Source organism: Aquarana catesbeiana, linkage group LG02 (genome assembly GCF_042186555.1).
Source record: "Aquarana catesbeiana isolate 2022-GZ linkage group LG02, ASM4218655v1, whole genome shotgun sequence".
NCBI lineage: Eukaryota > Metazoa > Chordata > Amphibia > Anura > Ranidae > Aquarana > Aquarana catesbeiana.
In genome coordinates, this window is record NC_133325.1 from 618579096 (window position 1) to 618597256 (window position 18161).

The window sequence follows — 18161 nt, forward strand, 5'->3', positions numbered from 1 at the left end:
TAGTTTTAAATGGGTTTTTTCCTTCCAAATGTCATTTTGCTGTCAGACTGTTCTAAACACAGGAAACATGCGCCCCTTTACAGGCATACTATAGACACCCCCCAGGTATGAAATTTAAAGGGATATTACACTTTTATTGTTTGACTTTAAGCATTATTAAAATCACTGCTCCTGAAAAAACGGCCGTTTTTAAAACTTTTTTTTGCATTGATTCATGTCCCCTGGGGGAGGACCCGGGTCCCCAAACACTTTTTATGACAATAACTTGCATATTAGCCTTTAAAATTAGCACTTTTGATTATTCATGTTCGTGTCCCATAGACTTTAACGGCGTTCGCGTGTTCGAACGAATTTTTTTCCTGTTCGCATGTTCTGGTGCGAACCGAACAGGGGGGTGTTCGGCTCATCCCTAGTACACAACATGAAAGCTCACAGAATGCTAAAGGCCTTTGGAATGTGAGTTAGGGGAAAATAGCTTCTTAGTAGCAAAACATATGTGGGACATAGTTCTAAGTCAAGAGTCATAAGGAGACACGTGCTGGTTTCCCGTTAAATCTACTTTTGATTCCCTTCCCCCTGCAGCACCAATCCGCCTGTGGCCTCTCTGCAGCGCTGTTAGCTTTTCCTCCTCTCCCAACTTCAGTTTCTGCAGGGGAGCCACAAGGAGATCAAACTCTGTAAACAGATCTCTCCTGCCACTCTGACCCTCCTGTCCTGAAAACCCCCTTCCCTATAGGACAGATTCTCCAGCACCTCTTCTCTGCAGCACTACTGGAATGATTCCCCTCCCCCCGCCAGCTGTCAGCTGCTACTGGGACATGTGGTGGGGGATTGGTTCAGGATGCAGAGCCGAGGGATGATAAACATGTCACACGAGGTGCATATACATACATACACAGCATATGCCCATGCAAGGCTGTATTTACCCACAAGGGATGAGCAGATTTTCCAGCCATCTCCGTGCAGGCAATCCTATTGATGTGGGATACAGAGGCTGCACAGACAATGCCACTGCTTCCAATTTAACATTCGCGTGGGTGCATGTCTCCAAGCACAAACTGTCTATGTCAGGAGCCGTACACCCACACGGATATCAGATTGGGAGCAGTGGCTGTGTCCCTGCAGCCATTGTGTCCCTGCAGCCATTGTGCCATCAAGGAGACTGCCTGCATGGGAATGCATAGAACACCTGTGAGTTATGTTGTGTTTATGTGTGCTAATAATGATTTTTTATGCATTTTAACCACTTCCCATCCAGCCTATAGCAAAATGATGGCTGGGAAGTGGTTCAGTTATCCTGACTGGGCATCATATGACATCCAGCAAGATAAGCTGCAATTGCGCGCCCTAAGGGGTGCACAGTGCGGCAATTGATGTTGTGGTGTGTCAGTCTGACACACCACAACACCGATCTTGGTAAAGAACCTCTGATCAGCCGTGTCCAATCATGGCTGATCACAGTGTAAACAGGAAGAGACGTTTATAGGAATTTCCTCACTCACATCTGACAGATACGAGTAAAGGAGAGCCGATTGGCTGCTCTCCTGACGGGGGTCTGTGTTGATTGTTTATCAGTGCAGTCCCCCTGCGGATGCCTGCCCAGGACCACTAGGGATGCCACCAGGACCACCAGTGATGCCCACAAAGGATGCCCACCAGGTATATGCCAATCAGTGCCCAGGCAGATGCCAATCAGTGCCCATCAGCAATGCCTGCCAGTGCCAGTGCCATTAGCGATGCCTATCAGTGGCATCTATCAGTTCACCCATCAGTGCCTCTCATAAGTACCCATCAGCGTAGACTTTCAGTGCCCATCAGTGTTACCTATCAGTGCCCATCAGTGCCCACCAGTGCCACCTATGAGTGCCCATCAGTGCCGCCTATTAATGCCCATCAGTTCTGCATATCAGTGACACCTATCTGTGCCGCCTATCAGTGCCCATCAGTGCCCATTGTCAGTTCCCATCAGTGCCACCTCATCAGTGCCACCTAATCGGTGCCACCTCATAGGTGCCACCTTATCAGTGCCTGTCAGTGCAGCCTCATCAGTGCCCATCAGTGAAGGAGAAAACTTACTTATTTACAAAATTTTATAACAGAAACAAAGAAAAACTTTTTTTTTCAAAATGTTTGGTCTTTTTTTTATTTGCTTAGCAAAAAATAAAAACTCCAGAGGAGATCAAATACCACCAAAAGAAAGCTCTATTTGTGGGAACAAAATTATAAAAAAATTGTTTAGGTACAGTGTAGCATGAACTCGCAATTGTCATTTAAAAAGTGACAGTGCTGAAAGCTGAAAATTGGCTTGGGCAGGAAGGGGGGGGGGGGGGGGGAGTGCCTGGTATTGAAGTGGTTAAGTAAAAATGTGTTTTGGTAAACATTGGCACAACATTTGCTGGACTTAAAAAAAAGTATCATCTTTTTTCATTCTATATGTCATGTGCTTTCAGAAAATGTATGTGTTGGGGACCCTAATGACTTTAAAAGCTGTAATAATAACCTTCAGAATTTTAGAGTAGGCAGCTTTTTTACAATTTTGTGTAGCTTCGATTTTCACCATTTTGCAAAAGGATGAATTTAACATTTACAAATGTTTGTTATTTATTAGCTCAATAGAGTTTACCTTTGTTAAGCAGGATGTTTGTAAATTTTGTCGTGTTTGTGTGAGCTTATAAGGATTTTAGTGTATTTTTAGTGAAGATATTATTTAAAGGGTAACTCCACTTTCATGGGGAAGAAAAATAGCAAATAATGAGAAAATAAAATAGCGCATATAATTGCGACACTAACCATATTGTAATTGAATGTTATTAAAATTACCTTTCCTTTTCAATCTGCAGCTCTGTAATTTTCTGAGAATGCGTTGCAATTTGGCCACCTGGGGTTGTTCTGTACATAGAGTGTGTACTGACCACTCCCCAGAAACATCATTTCCTGCTTGTGTGATTGGCTCATCGATTTTCCCAGAAATCTGCACTAAGATACAAGTCAGATTTCAGGCAACCCGTGCTACAAAAATGTCATTTTTGGAGAGATACTTTCAATAGGAACTTGTCTAAAGGGTTGCAGGCCCAGCAGATTTCCTCATTAGTGCCCCGTAGCTCCACACCTGACAGTTAATTGTGAAACCACTCTCATTAGACCCACTCAGAACAAAGTTACTGACAAACACACATGGATTTTTTCAGAATAACAAAAGATAGGAATCTGCAACAAAGTTTGTTATACTCCTTGCAATGTACATTGTATGGAAGAGCCCTGGGGGCCATCATAAAAAAATACAGAATTATGAGTTTGAAAAAAAAATATTTTTTTTACAGAATTCTGAGTTTGAAAGTCAGAATTCTGAGTTTGAAAGTCAGAATTCTGAGATTCAAAGTCAGAATTCTGAGATTAAAAGTCAGAATTCTGAGTTTAAAAGTCAGAATTCTGAGATTCAAAGTCAGAATTCTGAGATTAAAAGTCAGAATTCTGAGATTCAAAGTCAGAATTCTGAGTTTCAAAGTCAGAGTTCTGAGTTTCAAAGTCAGAATTCTAAGATTAAAAGTCAGAATTCTGAGTTTCAAAGTCAGAATTCTGAGATTCAAAGTCAGAATTCTGAGTTTCAAAGTCAGAATTCTGAGTTTATAAATATAGTTGTCTCTATTAGGAAGATTTTAGGACCAATGAGCAATAAGGTAGTAACACCCACAGATCATCATTCTGCAGACATACATGTCTTCTGCTCTGTATATGAATATGTAAATCTATCTTAGTTACAGCACACAGTATAGAGAAGCAGGCAGTGCTGGGTTCTCTGGTTCCTCTACTGTATGAATTAGTTCCTTGGTTTGCTGTCTTATCCTTCTTCTCTGTCATCTGTTCCAACATAAAGAGCCATGCTGAAAACATGTGTACAGTATTGTGTGTGAGTGGGGGGGGGCACAGCTTCCTTAGATAGCAGAACACAATGGCCAGCATAGCTCTGTACCCCAACTTGTAGGACACATTGCACTATTGCCCCTACATGAGGGAATTGTGAATGGCTAGAAGGCTGCAGGACAATGTGTGTCTATGGTCATCACGGATTAATCATAGCAATTAATTGTATGGGCTGATAAGGCGTAAACCAAAGATTGAGAGTCCTTAAGTGATAGCCTGGTGGTTAGAGTACCAGCCTTATAGTGTTGAAGGTTGTGGGTTCTAATCCAGTTCAGAGTACAATCACTAGTTATATATTGATTTTATATTAAACATATTTTAAAATATGAGTTAGTGAGGGCTTAAATTGTATTTTATTGATATATCCAAATTGATTTCAAGGATTATTAACAAAGACATATTGATAAAATTGTTGTATAAGCTGACTACTTTAAATGAGAGAGTAGGGATTTTTTTTACAAATCTATGTATATATTAGGATAATTTTGGTGAATTGTCCTGCAGCCTTCTAGCCATTCACAATTCCCTCATGTAGGGGCAATAGTGCAATGTGTCCAGTTCAGAGCACTATCACTAGTTATATACCGTATTTATCGGCGTATTACATGTACAATCATTTTAAGTGGGAAGTTTCAGGAAAAAAAATACAATTTTAAATAAGGAACTTTGAAGCAATATAAGGGTCAGTGCCCATCTGCAGCCTCACCATTGCCATCAATGCAGCCTGATCAATGCCCATCTGCCACCTCACAAGTGCCATCAATGCAGCCTCACCATTGCCATCAATGCAGCAACCTCACCATTGCCATCAATGCAGCAGCCTCACCATTGCCATCAATGCAGCAGCCTCACCATTTCCTTCAGTGCAGCAGCCTCACCATTGCAATCAGTGCAGCCTGATCGATGCCCATCTGCAGCCTAGAGGGGACAGGGAGGGGGCGGGACAAGCACCGACAGATTACATACAGTGAGAATCTCCTATGATAGACAGAACAGTGGTCCAATGGCGGCCCAGGAGAAGGGACTTCCTATTACAGAAACCGCCAAGTAAACAGGAAATTCTTACTGTATGTAATCTGATGGCGCTCGTCCCGCCCCCCTGCCTGCCCCCTCCGAGGCAGCTAAAATTGAGGTATTGGCTTATAACACGCACACGCTATTTGCACCCAATTTTCATGGTGAAAAAGTGAGTGTTATACGCCAATAAATATACTCCAATAAAATATTGATTATATATTAAAAATATTTTAAAATATGAGTTAGTGAGGGCTTAAATGGGCTCTGCACTATAAGGTAATCTGTGTGTACTACAATGTACATGCCCATGTCTCCCCTTCACTGATTGGCTGCACTTTGTACCCACTGACTCCGATGCAGCGCCATTTTCCTCTTAGCTTTCCAGCTAATGACACCACCGATGCAGGGTCATATTTTCCATCCAGTGACACCACCGATGCAGGGTCATATTTTCCATCCAGTGACACCACCGATGCAGGGTCATATTTTCCATCCAGTGACACCACCGATGGAGGGTCATATTTTCCATCTGGTGACACCACCGATGCAGGGTCATTTTTCCCATCCAATGACACCACCGACGCAGGGGTCATTTTTTCCATCCAGTGACACCACCGATGCAGGGTAATTTTTTCCATCCAGTGACACTACTGATGCAGGGTCATTTTTTCCATCCAATGACACCACCGAAGCAGGGTCATTTTTTCCATCCAGTGACACCACTGATGCAGGGTAATTTTTTCCATCCAATGACACCACCAATGCAGGGTAATTTTTTCCATCCAGTGACACCACCGATGCAGGGTAATTTTTTCCATCCAATGACACCACCGATGCAGGGTCATTTTTTCCATCCAATGACACCACCGATGCAGGGTTATTTTTTCCATCCAATGACACCAGCGCCCACCCCCTGCCAGTACCCAGGGTGAAGTTTACAAACTTTGCCCGCTCCCCCCTCTCAGGTGGGGATTTGGGGAAAATAGTGGCATGCAGAGCAAAATTCTGTACCTGTATATACATATATATATCTGCAGTATGTAAGCGTTTAAAACTGGAGCACATAAGGGGCTAACAGTAGTGAAGAAGAAAAATGACCCTGCATCGGTGGTGTCATCGGATCGAAAAAATGACCCTGCATTGGTGGTGTCATTGGATGGGAAAAATGACCCTGCATCGGTGGTGTCACTGGATGGAAAATATGACCCTGCATTGGTGGTGTCACCAGATGGAAAATATGACCCTGCATCGGTGGTGTCACTGGATGGAAAACATGACCCTGCATCGGTGGTGTCACTGGATGGAAAAAATTATCCTGCATCGGTGGTGTCATTGGCTGGAAAAAATTTCTGTGTCAACGGTGTAGCTAAGAGGAAAATGGCGCTGCATCAGTATCAGTGGGGATAAAGTGCAGCCAATCAGTGAAGGGGAGATATGGGCGTGTACATTGTAGTACACACAGATTACCTTATAGTGCAGAGCCCAGGGCTGAGTTGTGAGATATGATGGTTTTCATGCAGCTTCCAGGGACAATCTCCTGAAATTGAGAACTGGCCCCATGTCACCAAAATTATCCTAATATATACATAGATTTGTAAAAAAATCCCTACTCTCTCATTTATAGTAGTCAGCTTATACAACAATTTTATCAATATGTCTTTGTTAATAATCCTTGAAATCAATTTGGATATAGCAATAAAATACAATTTAAGCCCTCACTAACTCATATTTTAAAATATGTTTAATATAAAATCAATATATAACTAGTGATTGTGCTCTGAACTGGATTAGAACCCACAACCTTAAACACTATAAGGCTGGTACTCTAACCACCAGGCTATCACTTAAGGACTCTCAATCTTTGCTTTACACCTTTTCAGCCCATACAATTAATTGCTATGATTAATCCGTTATGACCATAGACACACATTGTCCTGCACCCTTCTAGCCATTCACAATTCCCTCATGTAGGGGCAATAGTGCAATGTGTCCTACAAGTTGGGGTACAGAGCTGTGCTGGCCATTGTGTTCTGCTATCTATGGAAGCTGTGCCCCCCCCCACTCACACACAATACTGTACACATGTTTTCAGCATGGCTCTTTATGTTGGAGCAGATGGCAGAGAAGAAGGATAAGACAGCAAACCGAGGAACTAATTCATACAGTAGAGGAACCAGAGAACCCAGCACTGCCTGCTTCCCTATACTGTGTGCTGTAACTAAGATAGATTTACATATTCATATACAGAGCAGAAAACTTGTATGTCTGCAGAATGATGATCTGTGGGTGTTACTACCTTATTGCTCATTGGTCCTAAAATCTTCCTAATAGAGATGACTATATTTATAAACTCAGAATTCTGACTTTGAAACTCAGAATTCTGACTTTGAAACTCAGAATTCTGACTTTGAATCTCAGAATTATGACTTTGAAACTCAGAATTCTGACTTTTAATCTCAGAATTCTGTAGATTTTTTTTTTAAACTTACAATCCTGACTTTCAATCTCAGAATTCTGAGTTTCAAAGTCAGAATTCTGACTTTTAATCTCAGAATTCTGACTTTCAAACTCAGAATTTTGTAAAAAAAAAAAAAAATTTTTTTTTTCAAAATCATAATTCTGTATTTTTTTTATGATGGCCCCAGGGCTCTTCCATAACATTGATCACCTAGAGGGGAATGTTTTTTTCCTAACAAAAGTGGAGTTACACTTTAAAATTTTTTTTTTACAAATATCAGGTAGCATAAATTCAGCAGCACCTTCTTTTTATTATATGCATTCAGAAAATGTGTGATGTGTGGGGTATATGACAAAACTGAAAGCTGTAAGTAAAAAAATAAAAACAAATGGAAAAAATGCAAAAATGTCTGGCCACTTGAGTTAAAGTGAAGTACAGGAACTAGCAGAAGAAGAGTTAAAGTTAAACTCCAGGAAAACAGCTAATTGCAAAGTTCAAAGCTGATACTGCTTATATGTTTAATTCCCTGTTTTTTTCCCTCCTTACTTAATTACATGTTAATTACATTTTTAAATAAAACCTTTCTGTTTTAATTACATACCAAGTTTTGGATCAGGTGACATCTTCACTGGTCTCTGTGCAATGCATGCAGGTCATGATTGGTGAAAGGGTCCATATATGGAAAGAACTGAAATCCAGTTACTGAAAGTAGCTGGCCAAAGAAAGTAAGAATTAAAGGAAATGGTTAGACAATGCTTGACACCTTCCAGCCAGGGAACAGGACAATCTGTATCTAACTTGAGGCAAATTCTGAATTCTGTGCCATGAGATCAGAGTAAGCAATGTTAGTGCTACACAGGGGCTGGTACAATAATGCAAGACTGAAGGTAAGGCTGAAATACTGTTTTGATTACAATATAGGAGCTACTGAATTTTACCTTACAAAGGATTTGTCATTTTATACAGCCAAAGCTTACATTCCCCTGCCAGACAGAATAGCCAGATTGGTGACCTCACTTTTCTGCACTCCATTAAGCAATGCAGCCTGACCACCTTCCTGTCCTCAGCCTATAAGTGGACAATGAAGGAAAAGTAGAACACTGATAAGTAATCCTGCTGCTCTCACTTGCTGCCAGCATGTTTATTATGAACACATGTATCACGCTTTATTCACTCCCAGTGCTACCCCTCTTATTCCGAATCTGAGATATGCTAGACAAGGATTATTAAGACTAAGTATATTGCAGGTACTTAGACCAACTGCAATAAAAATACATTTCATTATGTTTAAATGAATGAATAATTGCATTAGTTGATATAATTTAACACCAGCCTGGTGTTTTTAAATAAAATAGAATTATTGGGTGGCCTGACCATTAAAACAGACATTTTAGCTGCTGAAAGACATACGGTATTCATCAGAATAAAAACAATCCCCATTCATGCATATAAATTGGTGTTTTTTTTTTTTTTTTAATTTAACAATCACTTTTATTCACAGTGTACTAGCTGAAAATCTATTGTCTTCAGCGTGCCTTTCAGTTCCAACCCAAAGACCCCTGCTGTCTCCAAGCTAAGGCAGAACATTTGACATTTAACAGTAAATAATAGGCTAGAAATAAGGAAATCTATCGAATACATTTGGTACATTAATTATGATTGACTGAGTTCATAAAACCATTCAAATCTTTTCCTCCCACACTGGAGTCTGCATTCGATCGTCACCCCAACAGTAATTAATGCACACTATACATTCTTTCCATACATACTATATAAACACAGCAATAATCTGAAATTCCCATTGCTTATTACTAAGCCACTAGAGCTAAATAACAACAGCAAAACTGAAAAAAAGAACATGCTATCAATATCAATAAACAAAAAGAGATCTAAATAAATAAAATTAGGGCTTATGCCCTAAAAATCTGTTCCACAGAAATAAATCCTTCCATTTTTAACAAGAGAGAATATATGTAACTTGGAAATAATATTGCGTGGTTTAGGCATCTTTGCGTTCTCTACATGACTATGCACATATTTTTACTATTTTGGGCTAATAATAGTAATCAACTTTTTCTGCTCATTATATGAAATCTCCACAAAGAGTAGCCCAGGTTCAGTACATAATTAAAATATTAACCGTTGATAACAAGGTCATTCTTCGTACTAATTCATTTTGAAGAATGAATTGTGGCACCCTCCCCCATACTACGTACACAGTGCTGAGTCTGTTAGGGCTTCTGTGTTTTGATCAGTTCATTGCACTTTTGCAGCAGAAGCTTCAAGTCTCTTGAATTCTCCAAGCAGGAATTCACACATTTACTAGTAAAAGGAGAACGTATTCATCTGAATGGGGTAAGACATGATTAATGGGAAACGCTTGATTACATCTAAAATCAACATTCCGATTGACTCATTCAATACATCTAATTTCAGATAAGATCTGGACTGTTTGTAAGAGTGGAATGAGATGTTATATTTTCTTTTTTTAATCATTCTTATGTGTTGAGCTTCATTCACACCAATATAGGTTGAACAGCAAGCACATGCTTTTGCACATTTTTGCGTGTTTCTATTGCACCCCATTAATCTTAATGGGCTGCCCTACACACAAAATTCACAACAAAGAGGTGCACGCACCTTTTTTTTTTTTTTAAATCACACAGCGCCAAAAAGCATGACACTTTTATACCATGCATTTTTACATGTGCATTAGTAGGGTGTGTTGGAGTCCCATTAAAAATGAATTGCATGTCACATACCTGGCCTGCAAAAGGGATGTGTGTTTTTAGGGCATTGCATGTAAACATAAGTAATTTTGTGAGTGTTCCTGCATTGTACAAATGTGAACCTAGCCTACTTGTAAAGGGAAACTTCTGAGTTTTGTGTAGAGTGCAGAAATGTTAGAATGTCGGTTTTATGGCCATGGCTTGTTGTTCCCCCTTCTTTTCTCAATGACAATGTTGCCACAGGAACAAGATATATTTGGATGTATCTCTAACAAGGAAATAACAACTATAAAAGCATTTTTAGTAGATTGATGGTTTTGATTTTGTCATGTCCCTGCTGGAGAGAATGTTTTGTGAAGAAAAACATGTCCAGTGGGGCCATAGACAGTGGTAAAACTGGACATGGGTTCTAATCCTTCAACAATTTGGCTACAGTTAAGCCTCGTACACACGGTCTGATTGTTGGATGACCGAGCTTCTGATTTTTGTCAAAAGGGCGTGTGCAGGATTTTGTCTAGCATACTAACTATCCGCAAATTGTTGTTTGACAAACACAAACGTAGTGACGTACTATGATGGTATAAATAGGACGTTCTCTTTTCTCATTTCTCAAGCGCCACCCTTTGGGCCCCTTCTGCTAATTTCGTGTTAGTAGAAGTTGGTAGAATTTTGGTGAGCGTTGATTCACGATTTTTAGATCGTACAAAACAAATGCCCTTTAAAATACATTTGGCATAACTACATCAGTATCACCAGCAAAGCAGCTTCATTATTATTATCTCATCTTCTTCATTAAAGAAGATGAGAATGTGCGCTGCTTTTTTGACATTACATCAATTGCTGCATCACGAATGTTAATTCTAGATTACGAACGGCAGTTTACAGGACCAAACTCTTCCGGCTCATTCCTTGATTCCGAGCATGCGTGTTTGTACTTTTGACTTTTGTGTGGCGGATTTCTGTACTAATCATCCGAAAATCAGAGTTCACATCCAACAAAAATTTTATAGCCTGCACATCCAGCTTTTGTCTGATGTAAATGTCAAATTGTCTATCGAATGCACCGTACTAACAATCCAAAAAATCTACAGACAGCTCATCTTCAGACTTTTCCCTTCTGATTTTTGTACCGTGTGTACCAGGCCTTACTCTTTTTTTTTTTTTAAATAGTTTTTATTTAAGTTTTGTCAGTTTACAAAGATATACACTATGCTGATACATAACAGTAGATATCGTACATCAAAATATAAACCATAGATGCTAATATTTACTTACATCTTTACAATTTTAATACAATTCCCTGAGATGAGAGGAATAAGACGAGGCAGGAGGGGCTATATGCCCCGGCCAGCCACCCCATATGGGAGCTAACTGTGGCTTGACTGAGGCATAGCCTCCGCCTACCTCTGTTTTAACAGCAGTATTAACCAGGTTATATCTGTTAGCGTTCTTGTAACAACAGCGTATAGTTAGAAACTAGTAAAAGGAACTAAAGTGTATATAATACAGGATCATTTCAGAAGCCATATGGAAAGGGATGGTCATTGGTGTTTTTTAAGAAAAAATAAAAATCAGCAGATGTGGTGTCAATCATTTATGATAATTATCATACCACTTTATCCAACCTTGCGTCGTACTTTCCATTAATGGATGCTAGCATCTTTTCGTAAGTGTAATGCAAAGACAATGTAGTTATCGCCTCTTCTATGTCTGGAGGGTGCATCGATCTCCATTTTCTTAGTATTACTAATTTGGCCGCTAGGAATAAGTGAACAGTAAATTGTCTATGTAGTGGTGGGATGTCTTCTATACCTATGTTTAGGATAGCTAAGGATGAAGGATTCCGTATAGTTAAATTCATTATTTGATGTAGAATTGTGAGGATGTGAGACCAATATGTCTTCAGGTGTGTACATCCCCATAGGATGTGATAGATAGTGCAGGTTTGCCCACAATTTCTCCAACAGGTGGATGGTGCGGAGCAATTGAATTTAGCTAGACAATATGGTGTTAAATACCAACGCTGCATGATCTTATGTGAGAGTTCCCATAGGTTGGTGCTATTGGTAGCCGAGTGGATATATTGTATTGCTTTGTGCCATTGTTGTGGGGAAAAGGCATCTTTAAGATCTCTTTCCCATACTAGCATGGAATTTGTTTTGTTGAATATGTTTTTGTCATGGAGATAAGTGTAAAATAACGATATACCTCCTTTGCGAGGAACTTTGGCTGTGAGATATACGTGAATTTGCCAGAATAACTTATAATTGACGTTATGTTTTTTGAGGTAAGTAGCAATTCTAAAGTGTTGAAAACATTCCGAAGAAGGCAGATTATAAGTCGTTTGTAGAGTGTCAAACGAACTGACTTTAGTATCGGAATGTAAGTCCGAAATCCAATGTATTCCCTTCGCTGTCCATCTATTCAAGGGTATGTCTGGGATCAATAAAGCCAATGTTGACAGAGGGATCGACAAGGATATAGTAGGAGAGGATCTGGATTTAGTTGTTATCAGTGTTTTCCATGAGTTTAGTGTTGCTAGAGTCGGGAGAGAGATGTCAGAGGGTTTAGACTGTAGGTGTATAGAAGCTAACAAGTAATCATAGATGCTTCCTCCTGGTATGTTAGTTTGTTCAATTGAACACCAAAGAGGCTGTTGGGGATGGGGGAACCACCCTCTTAGTTGTGCTAGGATTGCAGCTAGATGGTAGTCAGCAAAAATTGGGAGACCAACCCCTCCTGCTGTTTTTGTTTTACGGAGTTTGGTTAGAGCACTTCTGGCTTTTTTGCCATCCCATAAATGTCTAGAAAGTATGGATTGTAAGGTATGAAAGTGTTGTCGTGGGATAGGGATGGGAACTGTGCGAAATATATATAGTATTTGTGGCAGAATTTGCATTTTGAAGGCAGCCAGCCTGCCTGACCATGACAATGTGTGTTTGCTTAGGGATTGGAGACCTATTTGCAATGTACGTATTAACGGAAGGTAATTAGCGTGAAATAATTGTGAGGGGTAGGATGTTAGTTTAATCCCCAAGTAAGTTATTTCTTGTGAGTCCCATACATAAGGGTATTTGTTTTGCAAAATTGTTTTATCTGATGTTGCTACTCCAAGATCCAATATGTAAGATTTGGTTTCGTTCACCTTGTAATATGATACCTTACCATAGTCATGTAAAAGTTGAGAGACGTGTTGTAGGGAAGACACCGGATTAGTTAACATGAGGATCACGTCATCAGCAAAGAGACTTATGACGTGTTTATGGGTTATTGAAAGTAAAACCTTGTATATTAGGGTTTTGTCTTATGCTGGCTGCAAGGGGCTCCATTAAGAGGTTGAAAATGAGAGAGGATAATGGACAGCCCTGGCGGGTAGGCCTTACTCTTTAAAGTGTATGTTAACCTTAATTGTAAAAAAAAAAAAAAAAAAAAAAAAAAAAATGAACTATGGTACTTTCCTTTGTCCCAGAACAAATATGTAGCTATATTTTAAAAAGTAATATTAGGTTCAGTAAATTCCTTGAGATCCTGTCAGTCCCTTTAAGAGATATCTGCTTTCTGTTTGTTCCTGACAAGATGCAGATATCTGCTAGAAAGGTCATTTTGTGTCCCTGCCTCTTCCCTGGGACATACTAGATACAAGTCAGTGCAGAGTGTGCCTGTAGTCCCCTAGTCGCATGTGATGTCACAGGCTAAAGCCGGGTACAGGATGAGGACAGCAGAGGGTGCATCTGAGTGTAGCAGAACAAAAAGGAATTTATTCACATGAGAATTGGCAACTTACAGGACAATGTAGCAACTCACAGAAGTAAAGGGTTAAGTGCCTTATAACATGTGGGCCTTCTACTTCACGTGGGTCCGATTGTCCAATTATCATCCAGATGTAAGAGAACCGAACGGGGGTTCAGCTGTCACTGGAGCCTATGGATGTGGATGGGAGCCATGGAGAGCACTGGGAGACCACAAGATGGCTGACAGTGGAGCGCACATGACTCAGGAAGTGATGTCACATGCATAGGCTTGGTTACACATTTTGAGGCTGGACTGCCTCTTTCTCAAACCAAGCTGGGTGTACATGAATAGAAACTCAGCTGGTTCTGTGTGTAACCCTCTCTGTTTGACAGAAGCTAATTGTTAGATCAGCTTCTGTTGAATGGTCCTTCTGGAAAACCTACATTTAATCAGCTGCTGCAGCCAGTGGCTATGTATTCTGTGACAGTGTATTCTAACATGGGAGGATTCTCCACTGTCAGAATACAATAGCACAGTGGTGGTGATTCCTGCATCCACCTCGGTTGTGTGGATGCAGGAATCTGCAAGTTTTTTTTTTTCTTTCAGCTCACTGGTTGAACAAAAAAAAAAAAAAAAATACAGTGTGTACTCAGCTTTAGACATCCCTGTTCAGCTTTGCCCTACTTAACTGACAGAAGTTACTAGAAGGAGTTGCTGTCATAAGTGCAGCTATCAATTCAAGAGAGCAGTTTCTGCTGCCACAACATAGTGCTAGGGAAGGAAGGGGGAATAGCAGTCACGTGACTATCACTAATTAAATATTTTTTTTCTATAGCTTTGCTGACCACTATTATGCTTTTTAAAACAAAATGGGCTTACATCTAAAAAAAAAAGATGTACATTTGATTAGCTATGATACCAGCCATTTGAGCGATTCATGAGGTGAATTTTGTGGACACCTTCAACAAAGTGATAGCTGGAATCATAGGCTGGATTATCAGGCATATGATTCACGTGAGTTGCAATTTGCACATATAAATTAGTTGGTGATTGCGCTGATTATATTTTCACACAGTTTGCTCTGTAAATGTCTCTAAATTGTTAAGGAGCTGGCAAATCCAAGTATCCGTGACATGTAGACTGCACAAGCCAACATCTGTACAATAGATCATCTTCTAAATTCAGCTTGTTTAGTTAAAGTAAAAGTACAGTACGGGCAAAACTTTTTTCTTTTTGGATAGAGTATGGGGGGCTTATAACCCCTGTAATGTATTTATTTTTTCACCATCTGTGCCCCGTTGCAAAGATTTCCCTTCACTTTCTATCCCATAGTCAAAACAGGAAGCGAGAGGAAATCCCTACAAATTAGGGGATTTCTTGGGCACCCCCAGGTCGCCAGAACTAGTGCCCCCATTGGAAGATCTCCCCTCTATTACTTTTCTGGGGACAACCCACAATTTGGGATTTTCTTTTGCTTTCACTTTCAATGATAATGGTTAACAGGACAAATAGAGAGGGTGAATCTCCTTAACTGCTTCCAGACCGCCCCATGTACATTTACTGCAGCAGGGCGGCCCGGGTGTGCAAAATCACGTACCTTTATGTGATTTTGTGAAAGCAAATTAGGGGACTCGCGCAATGGACACAGCGGGAGCCAATCAGCAGGACACACTGATCATTCACAGGAGAGACGGAGCAGCGCTGAGCCTATGTAAACAAAGCACACCGCTGCTCTGTCAGGAAGGAAAAAAGAAAAATCCTGTTTCAGCTAAGCTGAATCACGATCTCTCCCTTTCCTCCAGTGAATCCATTCCTCCCACAATTAGAAACACCTTCCAGGGAAGACATTTAACCCCTTGATCGCCCCTGTAGTTAACCCCTTCCCAGCCAGTGTCGTTTATACAGTAATCAGTGCATTTTTTTTAGCACTGATCACTGTATTGATGCCAAAGGTCCCCAAAAAGTGTCACTTAGGGTCATATTTGTCCGCCGCAATGTCGCAGTCCCGTGAAAAATTGCAGATCATTGCCATTACCAGTAAAAACAATAAAAAAAATGAAAAGTCCCTAAATCAATCCCCTGTTTTATAGACACTATAACTTTTGTGCAAACCAATCAATATATGCTTATTGGGATTTTTTTTTACCAAAAATATGTAGCCGAATACATATTGGCCTAAATTGATGAAAAAATTATTTTTTACATTTTTTTTTTTTTGGATATATATTATAGCAAAAAGTTAAAAATATTGTTTTTTTTTTTCAAAATTGTCGGTCTTTTTTTGTTTATAGCGCAAAAAATAAAAACCGTAGAGATGATCAAATACCACCAAAAGAAAGCTCTATTTGTAGGAAAAAACATCAGTTTTATTTGGGTACAACGTTGCACAACCGTGCAATTGTCAGTTAAAATGACACAGTACCATATCGCAAAAAAATGGGCTGGTCAGGAAGTGGGTAAAACCCTCCAGGGCTGAAGTGGTTAATGGGGGCACAGACAGCAATAAAAGCTGACAGGTGTTCTAATCCCTCTCCACTCTATCCAAAACTAAAAAAAAAAGTTTTACCTTGAGGTATACTTTAAGCTTTGACAATAAAACCTAGAAGCTGATTGGTTACTATGAACAGCTGCTCCAGATTCTGTGTGCACTAGTTTTAGTAAATCCAGCCCATTGTATTTTGGGGGTTATTTACTAAAGGAAAATCCACTTTACACTGCAAGTGCACTTGGAAGTAATATCGCTGTAGATCCGAGGGCGACATGCAAGGAAAATAAAAAAACAGCATTTTATTTTGCACTTGATTGGATGATAAAATCAGCAGAGCTTCCCCTCATTTCAGATATACCCCTTAGATTTAGAGCGACTGCACTTGCAAGTGCACTTGCAGTGCAAAGTGGATTTGCCTTTCATAAATAACCTCCTTTGTCTTCAAAGAATAGTTGTTTAAAAAATCACATTCAATCATATGGAGAGGTCATCTAATATTCATCCCACAGATTGGTGGCCTCTCTATATAAATAATTGTATTTTTTTCCATGTATGCACTGACGAAGTGAGGAATCAGCTGGGAGAATTTGCAGTGCTGAATATCTGGTTTCCTATGGGTGCATGACATGAATATGACAGGTGCGCGGACAGATGTGTATAGGACTTTAGGAGGGAGTGCTGTGAAACCTGTGGCAAACCAGCAAATAAATAAATACAAAAATAAATGTAACTTATTGCAGAGACTAATATTAATAGTTAAGGGCATCTAGAATAATAGTAACTTTAGGCACTGCCTATTGCCATGCTAAAATTAATGTGAATAAATCTAAATAGAGGATATCAGTTAGACAGAACCTTTATTAATAAAACTGTATGTGTACACCAGTGGCGGCCCGTGCATTGTGGGTGCACGGGCACTGCCCCGTCACCTTCGCCGCCCTCTCTTTTCATGTGCCCGGCCCCTTTCAGGATGCCAAACACATGAAATACTATGACAGGGATAGGCGTGGGTGTGTATTTTGAAGCACGTGATTAGAGCCAGAGGCTCTAATAGGCTTCAAAATAGGGTGGGCTCAGGAAGCAGAGCACTGTGTTCCGATCCCACCTTGTTGTGTGACATAGCAAATACATTTTCACTATTTTCACATTAATGTTCCTCCCTGCCAATCAGGAGGCAGGTCAGTGAGACCTGTCTCCCGATTGGCCAAAACATTAGGTGATCCTATTGGATGCCTAATGCTTTGGCAGAAGAGGATACACAGCAGAGGAAGCCACTGGAGGAGCCGAGCGGACACAAGAGTCGCCGCTTCCTGCCACTGCAGAAGAAGAGGAGGAGAGCTCTGTCACTCCAGGAGAGGAGCAGAGCCCTGCCACATGAGTGGTAATTGCCACCGCACCAGCCGGGGGATGCGCCTGGCTGCATATGATGGGCACAGTGGCTGTATTTGGTGAGCACAGTGGCTGCACATGATGGGCACAGTGGCTGCATATGATGGGCACAATGGCTGTATTTGCTTGTGCTGGGCACAGTGGCTGTTTTTGCTGGGCACAGTGGCTGCATATGATGGGCACACGGGCTGCATTTGATGGCAAAGTGGCTGTATTTGCTGGGCACAGTGGCTGCATAAAATTGGCACAGTGGCTGCATACGATGGGCACAGTGGCTGCATACGATGGGTACAGTCGCTGCATTTCCTTGGCACAGTGGCTGCAATTGATGGTACAGTGGCTACAATTGATGGCACAGTGGCTACAATTGATGGCACAGTGGCTGCATTTGATGGGCACAGTGGCTGCAATTGATGGCACAGTGGCT

At 40.5% G+C, this 18161-nt stretch overlaps 1 protein-coding gene across 4 annotated transcripts in view; it reads left to right on the top strand.

Annotated features, from left to right (window-relative positions):
* The window catches only part of NLGN4X (neuroligin 4 X-linked), a 662825-nt gene that overhangs the window by 45364 nt on the left and 599300 nt on the right, over positions 1-18161 (top strand). The window contains exon 1 of one of the 4 annotated variants that reach the window (XM_073616380.1): positions 9730-9751. The exons of the other annotated variants lie outside the window; for them this stretch is intronic. The gene's annotated coding sequence lies outside the window, so the exon portion shown is untranslated. Of the gene's footprint in view, positions 1-9729; positions 9752-18161 lie in introns of those variants that run through there. 4 annotated transcript variants of the gene reach the window in all.